Consider the following 13,295-nt stretch of genomic DNA (forward strand, 5'->3'; position numbering starts at 1 on the left):
CCATTGAGCATGTTTGGAATCCTCTGGACCAACGTGTACGACAGCATGTTCCAGTTCCTGACAATATCCAGCAACTTCACAGAGCCATTGAAGAGGAGTGGGACAACATTCCACAGTGATGAGTAGCACATCTCCAGGTGAGGTCTGTACAGGGGACTGAGTGGGGTTTGCTGGACTGTACAGCTCTGGGGAGCTGGTGGAAGTGGATGGTGTGGGTTTAGGTGGTGTTTGTGGAAGTCCGGCTTTCACAGGGCTGGTCTCTGGCTGTGTCCCCAGCCTTACTCTCAGGAGCAGGGCCTGGCTGACTGTCTAAGTACTGAGGTACTCAGTCTCCACAAACACAGATGGAGCAGGGGCTTGGTATGACTGCAGGTCAGACCTAGGGGCAGACTCAAGCCCTGGGTAGACCCCTCAGGGGCAGACTCAGGGCCAGATATTCCCTCAGTGACTCGGAACACAGGTCCTCATCATTACCAACTGCTTGCTCATTCTGGGCAGGTGAGCGCTCCAAAAGGGGCCAGGACAGCCTGGGCTGTCTCTTTGCAGCCCGGTTCTCTCTCTAAGGGAGATCCGGTTTGGGTCTCAGGACCTTGGAGTCTGGTACCGTGCTTGCTGGTACTGGGCACCTCGCCGGGCTCCGATGAGGCGTCGACCCCATCTCGACCGTCAATTCCATGGATCCTACCCTCCTCCTCCCTGGGCCCCCCTGCCAGCAGAGCTCCATGGTCCTCCACTGACCAGACTGCCCAGGCTCTCCCTCAGCAGCATCAGACACAGGTGTGAGGGGAGGTGCACTTATGAACACATGAATCTTTGGCTAGTCAGTCATGCAACTGTTTTCACTTAATGCCATGTCAGTATCTCTTGTGTTCCAAACTGTGATGTAATCCTTTCCTTTTTTCAACAACAGAAAATTCACCTGCGAAGAAAACAGTCTACGGTATAATGCCGGTTGATAATGATTACTTCATCCCTCTGATACATTTCTAATGTTAATATGGTTCTTAATATGGAGGGGAGGACTAAAAGATGTGTGAATTCACCTTGGAGGGGTTAAATACTGTACGTCTGTGGAATTTTACCTTCTCTCTTCAAACAGGGCACATTTGTCACAAAAACTTCCAAGGATATATGATAAAAGCACAATACATTTAACTTTTTCATCAAGTCAACATTAGATTTTTTTGAAATGTATAAAAACACACGAGTCAGCAGAAGTGGTGATTTGAAAAAACACATGGTAGAGCCCCCTGTTCTGAAAACCCAGCTTCACAGGGACTTTACTGCAGCAGAGGTATACAGCCCCACAGCTGGCAACGATAACAGAGGTCATTTGTCAGAGACAAAATGTACACATTCCTGGCATATGATGGGTTTTTTCCTGGGGGGGAAAAAAAGGCAATGTAATTGGGAAACTCCAGAGAACTCACCAACCAGAAGATGGGTGTTGTGTGAGCGCATGAGCCAATGATACACCAGAACCGTGCTCTTTCAAACCACATCGAGATTCATTGCAGCCCTCAAACTACAGAATGGTGGGGTGAGAGACAGGAAAATATGAGAGCGAGAGAGAAGAAAGAGATAGAGGGAGGGAAATGAAAGGATATACAAGTGTGGTAAATGAAAAAGTATGGTAAGACTAGAGAGGAAGCGAAAGTTTTGAAATGACTGAAGTGTGCCTTCTGATTATCAATGTCATGAGTGTGCTTATACTACAGAAAAACTGCCAAAGTTTGTGTGCAATGTGTTCCTACAGTGACCTCATGAAAATAAAAATAGAGCACTTAGTTCACAAATACATGGAAATGCCAAATTGTATCTAGCTAGAGCAAAAACAATGACATTTTCTACTGGGGAGTGGCCAAGTCTGATCCCTGAATACCATTTGAATCCATTTGCTGCAGGTTAAAACAGGTTTAATATCTCCTGGAGTCGTGTCCTGAGGTGTGCTGGTCTTATTTCATTACCGTCACCACTTCCTATAGCAGTGTGAAAAGACAAGCACCTCTCCCTGACCTCGTGACAATACTCCAAACCATCACGATCCAGTTAATATAATATGCACACACAAACTGGCCCATAATGTCTCATACAGTAATTTGGCCAAGGCCAGTCCTTTACTAGTCTTACTGGTTGACACACTTGTCTTCCAGAAGCCCCTGGTAAAGAGCTGTGGTTGTTCATTGCTAGATTTCTAATTTAAGCAAGCGTGGTGGCCTTGACTGTGTGTGTGTCCGACCCTAGGGGTGATCTTATCCATTTACTCAGGGTAGAGTCTACAGCAGGAGGGTCGGTATTCCCTTCACAACTAACACCAGTTTAGCGGTAGTAAGGATTTACAAAGTGAAACAGCTTCGTATAGCAAGGATGCAACATTGCTACCTACTGTTTGATATCAGGTTGCATCAGCCAGTGCTGGGTCTTTGGAGCCCACTGAGGCTTGCGGTTGGACACACTCAATCTCAAATTATTAGATCTACATCCAGACGTCCGATTGGGCGTCACCGGTACAGATGTGACAACGGCATCCTCCTTCCCTGCCATCCTATGACTTCAGGAGGACACCCATAAAAACACACCAACGGGCAATGTCTAACTACAAGGGACATGGTCTGCCTTGGTGTTCATTCATAAAAATTGGGCTGTAGTGGTGTATGACTTTTACAGTTTCTACAACTGCTACAGTCTGCAAAATAACTAAAATGTAAAAAATAAATAAAAAAGCAGCGTATGGAATATATTCTCCTCGGTGCTCTTCAACATTACTCCCTTTCCATGGGTGAACCTGCTGTCTTTCAAAGTGGCATGACACTTTTTGAAGGCTGTTTGGGGTCAATTTGATGGTGCTGCAGGTCAGAAGAAAAGACCCAGAATGTGTATCCCAATCCATTTCCTTTTCATTATTTAGTATTTCCTGTATAGCCCACGCCCCTTGAACACACCCCTCCAACTCATGAATATATTGAGAGTGCCACTGTATGAGTCATAAAACCCATAAAAACTAGCAGTCAAACAGGGAAATGGTTCCAATTGTTTTTTCCACCATTTATTTTTCCCATAGGGGAGTTTAGAAACACTTAATAAGGGCTGTGCTTCGTGTTGGATTTCCCTGGCATGACATTTTGTTAACCGTGTAAATCTCTGTAGGACAAGGTGACTTTTATCAATATATTCACCTGTATTTACCCCCCCCCAAAAAAAATGTTTTTATGCTAATTTTATGCAAAAGTGTTGGGTTTGAGACCACCTAAAGCGAGACCAATTCAAGACCAAGACCAGAGCAAATCGAGTCCGAGTCAAGACCGAAGGGGGGGTGGGACCGAGACCGGGAGGGGGACAAGGATCCAAGACCGAGTAAAGACCGAGACCAGAAAAACGCAAGTCCAATTCAAGACCACGATTGTAATTTTGTCAAATCGCCAGTATAAGAATTCAAAATGTCCAGTATTTCTGTGTTCATATTTCAGAACATATGGATTCTTTAGAAATTCAGAATGGCGGGGGAAAAAAAATCCATAGAGACACTATTCTACTTATTACTAATCCAAAACACAGTGGGGAACAATGAAGGCCTTCTACACCTTCAGAGAAGGGCTAATGATTTAAAAAATATATATCTAATAACATTTTTTTCAATGGCGTTCTGATTTAATCTATTCAGTTTTTGTTGGAAAGGAAAGGGTTAACGCTGATGAGAGAGAGAAAAAAAGATCCAATCAGGATTTTTCTTTGGTGGTCTCTGGGGAGATAAATCTAGCTAGCTAAGTCAGCCATTGGTTAGGCCATCAGAAGCTAGATAGAAGGCATCTGCCATTCAACTGTGTTAGGGCAACATTTTGGAATGACTGTAGAATCAACCAATCACATTTTTACTTGTAATGGGTGGGATCATTTTTACAAAACATTTATGAAAACTTCTGCCTTCTCAAAGAACAACAGGTAGTGGAGCAGGTTGAGAGCTTCAAGTTCCTTGGTGTCCACATCAACAACAAACTAGAATGGTCCAAACACACCAAGACAGTCGTGAAGAGGGCACGACAAAGCCTATTCCCCCTAAGGAAACTAAAAGGATTTGGCATGGGTCATGAGATCCTCAAAAGGTTCTACAGCTGCAACATCGAGAGCATCCTGACTGGTTGCATCACTGCCTGGTACTGCAATTGCTCGGCCTCTGACCGCAAGGCACTACAGAGGGTAGTGCGTACGGCCCAGTGCATCACTGGGGCTAAGCTGCCTGCCATCCAAGACCTCTACACCAGACGGTGTCAGAGGAATGCCCTAAAAACTGTCAAAGACCCCAGCTATAGATGTTCTCTCTACTACCGCATGGCAAGCGGTACCAGAGTGCCAAGTCTAGGACAAAAAGGCTTCTCAACAGTTTTTACCCCCAAGCCATAAGACTCCTGAAAAGATAATCAAATGGCTACCTGGACTATTTGCATTGTGTGCCCCCCCAACCCCTCTTTTTACGCTGCTGCTACCCTCTGTTTATCATATATACATAGTCACTTTAACTATACATTCATGTACATACTACATCAATTGGGCTGACCAACCAGTGCTCCCGCACATTGGCTAACCGGGCTATCTGCATTGTGTCCTGCCACCCACCACCTGCCAACCCCTCTTTTACGCTACTGCTACTCTCTGTTCATCATATATGCATAGTCACTTTAACTATATCTACATGTACATACTACCTCAATCAGCCCGACTAACCGGTAGCCTCGCTACTTTTATAGCCTTGCTACTGTATATAGCCTGTCTTTTTACTGTTGTTTTATTTCTTTACTTACCCATTGTTCACCTAACACCTTTTTTGCACTATTGATTAGAGCCTGTAAGTAAGCATTTCACTGTAAGGTCTACATCTGTTGTATTCGGCGCAAGTGACAAATAAACTTTGATTTGACAGCTTGCTATCAGACGGAAAAATGAATTCCTAAGTTTATCAAGATATTTTGCAGGAGAATGTAAGGCTATCTGTCCGCCAATTGAAGCTCAACAGAAGTTGGGTGATGCAACAGGACAACGACCTAAAACAGAAGTAAATCAACAACAGAATGGCTTCAGAAGAAAATACGCCTTCTGGAGTGGCCCAGTCAGAGTCCTGATCTCAACCCGATTGAGATGCTGTGGCATGACCTCAAGAGAGCGGTTCACACCAGACATCCTAAGAATATAGCTGAACTGAAACAGTTTTGTAAAGATGAATGGTCCACAATTATATGGTTGAATCATCAGCATACATGGACACATGCTTTGCTTAACGCCAGTGGCAGGTCATTGGTAAAAAAATAAATATAAAAAAATACGAGTAGAGGGTCTAGTGAGCTGCCCTGTGGTACACCACACTTTACATGAATGACATTAGAGAAGCTTCTATTAAAGAAAACCCTCTGAGTTATATTAGATAGATAGCTCTGAATCCAAAGACAAGTTTCCTCAACAACAGGTTATGGTCAATAATATCTAAGGCTGTACTGCCATCTAACAGTACAGCTCCCACAATCTTCTTATTATCAATTTCTTTCAACCAATCATCAGTCATTTGAGTCAGCGCAGTACATGTTGAGTGCCCTTCTCTATAAGCATGCTGAAAGTCTGTTGATAATTTGTTTACAGAGAAATCGCATTGTATTTGGTCAAACACCATTTTTTTTAACAGTTTGCTAAGAGCTAGCAGGAAGCTTTTAGGTCTGCTGTTAGAACCAGTAAAGGCTGATTTACCACTCTTGGGTAGCAGAATGACTTTGGCTTCCCTCCAGGCCTGAGGACAAAGACTTTCCTCTAGGCTCAGACAAAAGATGACAGATAGGAGTGGCTATAGAGTCAGCTACCATCCTCAGTAGCTTTCCATTTAAGTTGTCAATGCCAGGAGGTTTATTATTATTGATCGCTAACAATTTTTTCACCTCTCCCAATCTTAGAAAATGCAAACTTACAATGCTTTTCTTTCATTATTTGTTTTTTTGTGCATAAGTACGATGGCTCACTAATCATTGTTGGCATTTCCTGTCTAGGTTTGCTCACTTTGCCAATTAAGTAATCATTCAAATTATTGTTTGTGATGGATAAGCCATCTGATTAGATGAAAGATGGAGTTGAAAGTCTTTCTGCTCATAATTTCATAAAAGTTTTTTTTTTCTTCATAATTCTTTACATCATTGATGTTGGCTTCATAATACAGTTTCTTCTTCTTTTTGTTGAGATTTGTCACATACAGTGGGGGGGAAAAGTATTTGATCCCCTGCTGATTTTGTACGTTTGCCCACTGACAAAGAAAGGATCAGTCTATAATTTTAATGGTAGGTTTATTTGAACAGTGAGAGACAGAATAACAACAAAAATATCCAGAAAAACGCATGTCAGAAATGTTATAAATTGATTTGCATTTTATTGCTCAAAAAAATAAAGGGAACACTAAAATAACACATCCTAGATCTGAATGAATGAAATAATCTTATTAAATACTTTTTTCTTTACATAGTTGAATGTGCTGACAACAAAATCGCAAAAATAATCAATGGAAATCCAATTTATCAACCCATGGAGGTCTGGATTTGGAGTCACACTCAAAATTAAAGTGGAAAATCACACTACAGGCTGATCCAACTTTGATGTAATGTCCTTAAAACAAGTCAAAATGAGGCTCAGTAGTGTGTGTGGCCTCCACGTGCCTGTATGACCTCCCTACAACGCCTGGGCATGCTCCTGATGAGGTGGCAGATGGTCTCCTGAGGGATCTCCTCCCAGACCTGGACTAAAGCATCCGCCAACTCCTGGACAGTCTGTGGTGCAACGTGGCGTTTGTGGATGGAGCGAGACATGATGTCCCAGATGTGCTCAATTGGATTCAGGTCTGGGGAACGGGCGGGCCAGTCCATAGCATCAATGCCTTCCTCTTGCAGGAACTGCTGACACACTCCAGCCACATGAGGTCTAGCATTGTCTTGCATTAGGAGGAACCCAGGACCAACCGCACCAGTATATGGTCTCACAAGGGGTCTGAGGATCTCATCTCGGTACCTAATGGCAGTCAGGCTACCTCTGGCGAGCACATGGAGGGCTGTGCGGCCCCCCAAAGAAATGCCACCCCACACCATGACTGACCCACCGCCAAACCGGTCATGCTGGAGGATGTTGCAGGCAGCAGAACGTTCTCCACGGCATCTCCAGACTCTGTCACGTCTGTCACATGTGCTCAGTGTGAACCTGCTTTCATCTGTGAAGAGCACAGGGCGCCAGTGGCGAATTTGCCAATCTTGGTGTTCTCTGGCAAATGCCAAACGTCCTGCACGGTGTTGGGCTGTAAGCACAATCCCCACCTGTGGACGTCGGGCCCTCATACCACCCTCATGGAGTCTGTTTCTGACCATCTGAGCAGACACATGCACATTTGTGGCCTGCTGGAGGTCATTTTGCAGGGCTCTGGCAGTGCTCCTCCTGCTCCTCCTTGCACAAAGGCGGAGGTAGCGGTCCTGCTGCTGGGTTGTTGCCCTCCTAGGGCCTCCTCCACGTCTCCTGATGTACTGGCCTGTCTCCTGGTAGCGCGTCCATGTTCTGGACACTACGCTGACAGACACAGCAAACCTTCTTGCCACAGCTCGCATTGATGTGCCATCCTGGATGAGCTGCACTACCTGAGCCACATGTGTGGGTTGTAGACTCCGTCTCATGCTACCACTAGAGTGAAAGCACCGCCAGCATTCAAAAGTGACCAAAACATCAGCCAGGAAGCATAGGAACTGAGAAGTGGTCTGGTCACCACCTGCAGAACCACTCCTTTATTGGGGGTGTCTTGCTAATTGCCTATAATTTCCACCTATTGTCTATTCCATTTGCACAACAGCATGTGAAATTTATTGTCAATCAGTGTTGCTTCCTAAGTGGACAGTTTGATTTCACAGACGTGTGATTGACTTGGAGTTACATTGTGTTGTTTAAATGTTCCGTTTATTTTTTTGAGCAGTGTATTATGATCACTGGATTCAATGGGCACGTATACAGCTTTAGAACAAAGTTCTGCAGTATTAGTAAAAATGTGGATGATCTTGTTCCTGTAGTGTTTGTAAACACCCTGGTAGGTTGATTAATAACCTGAACCAGATTACAGGCACTGGTCACAGTAAAAAGCTTCCTCTTGAGCGGACAGCTTGATGAAAACCAGTCAATATTCAGGTCCCAAAGAACGTAGACCTCGCTGTTTACATCACATAGACTATCAAGCATTCACACATATTATTTAGATACTGACTGTTAACACTTGGTGGCCTACAGCAACATCCCAATAGAAAAGGCTTTAAATGTGCCAGGTGAACCTGCAACAACAACACTTCAATAACACTTGACATAAGATCTTCTCTAAGCATTACAGGGATATGGCTCTGAATATATACACAACACCTTCCCCATAAGCATTTCTGTCTCTTCTATCGATGTTATATCCTTGTATTGCTATTGCATCAAGTTAATTATCTAAGTGAGTCTCCGAAATGGCTAATATATGAATGTTATGATGTTAGCAAGTTATTGATTTCATGAACCTTATTTCTAAGGCTACATACTCTACATGACCAGAAGTATGTGGACACCTGCTAGTCGAAAATCTCCTTCCAAAATCACGGGCATTAATATGGAGTTGGTCCCGACTTTGCTGCTATAACAACCTCCACTCTTTTGGGAAGGCTTTCCACTAGATATTGGAACATTGCTGTGGGAACTTGCTTCCATTCAGCCACAAGAGCATTAGTGAGGTCAAACACTGATGTTGTGAGATTAGGCCTGGCTCGCAGTCTGCGTTCCAATTCATCCCAAAGGTGTTCTATGGAGTTGAGGTCAGGGCTCTGTGCAGGCCAGTCAAGTTCTTCCACACCGATCTTGAAAAACCATTTCTGTATGGAACACGCTTCGTGCACAGGGTAGAATAGTTTAGAATGTCATTGTATGCTGTAGCGTACAATTGGACCTAGCCTGAAACATGAAAAACAGCCTCAGACCATTATTCCTCCTCCACCAAACTTTACAGTTGGCACAGTGCATTGGGGCAGGTAGCATTCTCCTGGCATCTGCCAAACCCAGATGGTGAAGCGTGATTCATCACTCCAGAGAACGCGTTTCCACTGCTCCAGAGTCCAATGGCGGTGAGCTTTACACCACTCCAGCTGACGCTTGGCATTCCACATGGTGATCTTAGGCTTGTGTGTGGCTGCTCTGCCATGGAAACCCATTTCATGAAGCTCCCGACGAACAGTTCTTGTGCTGAAGTTGCTTCCAGAGGCAGTTTGGAAATCGTAGTGAGTGTTGCAACCAAGGACAGACGATTTCTATGTGCTACGCACTTCAGCGGTCCCGTTCTGTGAGCTTGTGTGGCTTCCCACTTTTCAGTTGAGCTGTTGTTATTCCTAGACATTTCCACTTCACAATAACAGCACTCACAGTTGACCGGGGCAGCTCCATCAGGGCAGAAATTTGACAAACTGGCTTGTTGGACATGTGGCAACCTATGACAGTGCCACATTGAGAGTCACTGAGCTCTTCAGTAAGGCCATTCTACTGCCAATGTTTGTCCATGGAGATTGCATGGCTGTGTGCTCCATTTTATACACCTGTCAGCAACAGGTGTGGTGGAAATAGCCAAATCCACTAATTTCAAGGGGTGTCCACATACTGGCTGGGATAAATTATTTCCTCTGGCACACAGCTTCAGGTTAGTCCTCGTTGAGGAAGATGTAAGTTCCTCCCAAGTTCTTGGCTCTTTCCAGAATAGCTACGTTGTCCTTGAACCACTATCGGCCTGGGCCTGTCACCTGGGTTGGTGGTGGGTTTTCCAGTCCTGTGGGCACACTCCACCTCAATCTTCCTGTGGTCCATCTTCAGTTTCTCCAAGATCATTTCCCTCACTTTGTCCTCAGACTCCGTCCAGGGCTCATGTGGAGATTCTGCAATTCCGTTGTTGTTGTTGTTCTGCCTTGATTGTCCCTCGAGATAATCTGATTTCTCCGTCATTGTTATCATGGATTCACATACAGAACTGATGTCCTCGCTCAATGATTTACAGATTTCTGTCATCTTGCCATTCTCCTGTTTTAACTCATCAAGCTGACCCTGGGAGAAACTGTTCTTCAGGTCCTGGACCTCTCTGGTCAGGCCGTCTTTTATTAGTTGACTCCATCAGTATTTGGACACAACACTTGAAGCTATTTTCTTCTTGTTGGAACAACTGCTTTTAGAACTCTTTTTGTTTGTTTAAAAGATCCTTTACCTGTGATAGAGAGACACCACTGTCCTCAATGATACTCCCACCGGCTTTGGTCTTTGTCATGGTAGCAACGTAGGTTACGCTGTTACTCCTCGCCGTTCTAGACAGAGCAGGTTACAGGGAAGATAGGAAACAACAAACGGCAGGGATCTAGACAGCCACAAGCCCGGGACAATCCACGGTCCCCAGCCACAACAGCTAACCGCGGCGTGGGCTGCGTTCAAGCCCTCAAGAAAACCCTGCTATAGCTTAATAGGCAGCTAGCTAGCAGCTAGGCTAGCCGCTATGGCAAGCAGCTCCTCAGACCCGGCCTTGGTCGGCAGGATCACTGGACAGATAGTAGAGAGCCGAGCAACTGATGCCAACCACGTTGCAGGATCCAAATTCAAGAAGGTAGCTAGCTAGTTACGAAACTTTTTCAATAGATTTAAAAAACTTTCCAAAACAACAAACTGAGCTCTCCCTCATTCAACGATGTGCATAAAGAACCTCTGAATCGAGGCAAAGGTAAGAATATCTGGATTAACTATCTAATGTTAGCTAAATGTAGTTATGAATAAATTGGCAACATTTCTTTAAAATGGACAATTCTGTGAACTGTCTTGTACAATTTTTTAATTGACACAATACCTGTTAGCAAAGATGTCAGCTAGAGATGACGTGCAGGAGCTTGCAGGGATTTGTAGTTTTGCATGATGTCTACTTTGATGCTAATTAGCATTTTCGAATCAGAGTCAATAGAGACGAATATATTGATAAAAGTCACCTTGTCTGAGTGAGATTTACATGGTTATCAAAATGTTACACCAGGGTAAGCCTACACAAAACACAGACCTTATTTTAAGTGTTTCTAAAATCCCCTATGGAAAAATGAATGGAACCATTTCCCTGTTTGACCGCTAGGTTTTATGGGCATTATGACACCTCCACTGTGGGGTTCTATTCTACAAATGCAAATTAACCCTCTATGCTACCACATAATTCACTGTACAGGATTATACAAAAGTATTGACATTTAGCTTTAAATCAACGTCAAGACAACAGGGCCATGTTCAGTAAGAAAACATTGTGGAGGTTGCAGATAGAAATGCCAAGACTAGAGTTGGTGTGATTCCTTATTATCAGTGGCAATTTTAGCATGTAAATCTTGGTGGGGCAAGCAACATATTTTTTTATTTTTCCAATTCCGTGATATCCAATTGGTAGTTACAGTCTTGTCTCATCACTGCAACTACCGTACGGACTCAGGAGAGGCGAAGGTAGAGAGCAGTGCGTCCTTCGAAACACAACCCAGCCAAGCCCGCTTAACCCGGGAAGCCAGCCGCACCAATGTGTCAGAGAAAACACTGTACCGGAAACCGTGTCAGAGTGCATTGCACCCGGCCCGCCACAGGAGTCACTAGAGCGCGATGGGACAAGAACATCCCTGCTGGCCAAACCCTCCCCTAACCCGGACGAGGCTGGGCCAACTGTGCGCCGCCCCATGGGTCTCCCGGTCACAGCCGGCTGCAACAGAGCCTGGACTCGAACCAGGATCTCTAGTGGCACAGCTAGCACTGCGATGCAGTGCCTTAGACAACTGCGCCACTCAGGAGGCCAAACTCAACAATAAACAATACATTAATTGCACTATAACGGTGACAAACAGTGCCTACATAAAGCTGTTCGATAAAGCTGCCTACATAAAGCTGTTCTTTTCAACCCCATGGAGTGAATCCTTACCACCGCTACAGCTGGCTATCAGCGAAGCCTTGTCAAAAGAGTTCATTCAGCCTCATTTTTACTGCCTTTTTAAAAATCTGGCTGATAAGGCTGACTTTCTTAAACAAATGTGGTTTCTACTGACAATTGAGATGTACAAACTATGGCATAAGGGAACGATGAGCGGATAAGAGGCTTTGCGTAATTTTGATTAAGACATTAATGAGTGAGCTAAGACGGACATAGTCAATATAACAATTTGTTTAGCCCTTTTGTATGTACAGTACAGCGACAGAATTCAGAACATGGGCCGTTCTTACAGTATTCTCCCTGTACACCAAGTCAGAACCGTAGTATAAATAAAGGGGGCCTATAAGCAGACAATGAAAGCTCTTACAACATTCGATGATGACATTTCTCTAAAACAGGCTTAAGGCTACATGTGCCACACCAAGTCAGAACAGTAGGCTAAGTTTTGAGGAGAAAGGGCCCAAATTATTAGGGTGAGGCACATGGGCTACTAACAGCTTACTACACAACATACATTTAGTATTAATTTCTTTGCTACAGTACACATATCACATCATTTATGCAGTAGCATACAAGACAGTTTTGGACAGGAAGGTGGTGCAGAGGTCCTTCTTGTGGGCAAAATGTCATCAACTTTGTCATTCTCTGGATTTATAGTGCTTTCAAGACAACTGGGAACTCCTTAAAAAAAAAAAGGCAACTCAATGACATTAGTGATCTTCAGGTCAGAGCTCTAGAAAGACGCCTGAGTTCCCGACTTGGATAACCGTTTTTCCCAGTCTGAGCTCATTTTTCCCAGTTCCCAGTTGTGAGTTTACAGTTGTTTATTCAACCCTTTCTGGTCCATGGAGTTGCATGTGAATGTTTATCCTTTTAAGCTTGGAAAAGACTTGAACCACACACCCTCTCCACTAAATCGCTGGCTAGTGATTGCTTTGCAACACTTGCAGTTTGCCACTGACTCCAAAACATGAGTGACATAACACTGAGCCAATCACGGCGCAACTAGAGAACATATCAAGACTGTTTCAAGGACAGCTTTTTTCCATCTACGTAACATTGCAAAAATCAGAAACTTTCTGTCCAAAAATGAGGCAGAAAAATTAATCCATGCTTTTGTTACTTCTAGGCTGGACTACTGCAATGCTCTACTTTCCGGCTACCCGGATAAAGCACTAAACAAACTTCAGTTAGTGCTAAATACGGCTGCTAGAATCCTGACTAGAACCCCAAAAAAGTATCATCTTACTCCAGTGCTAGCCTCCCTACACTGGCTTCCTGTTAAGACAAGGGCTGATTTCAA

The sequence above is a fragment of the Salmo salar genome, chromosome ssa01 (genome assembly GCF_905237065.1).
Source record: "Salmo salar chromosome ssa01, Ssal_v3.1, whole genome shotgun sequence".
Lineage (NCBI taxonomy): Eukaryota > Metazoa > Chordata > Actinopteri > Salmoniformes > Salmonidae > Salmo > Salmo salar.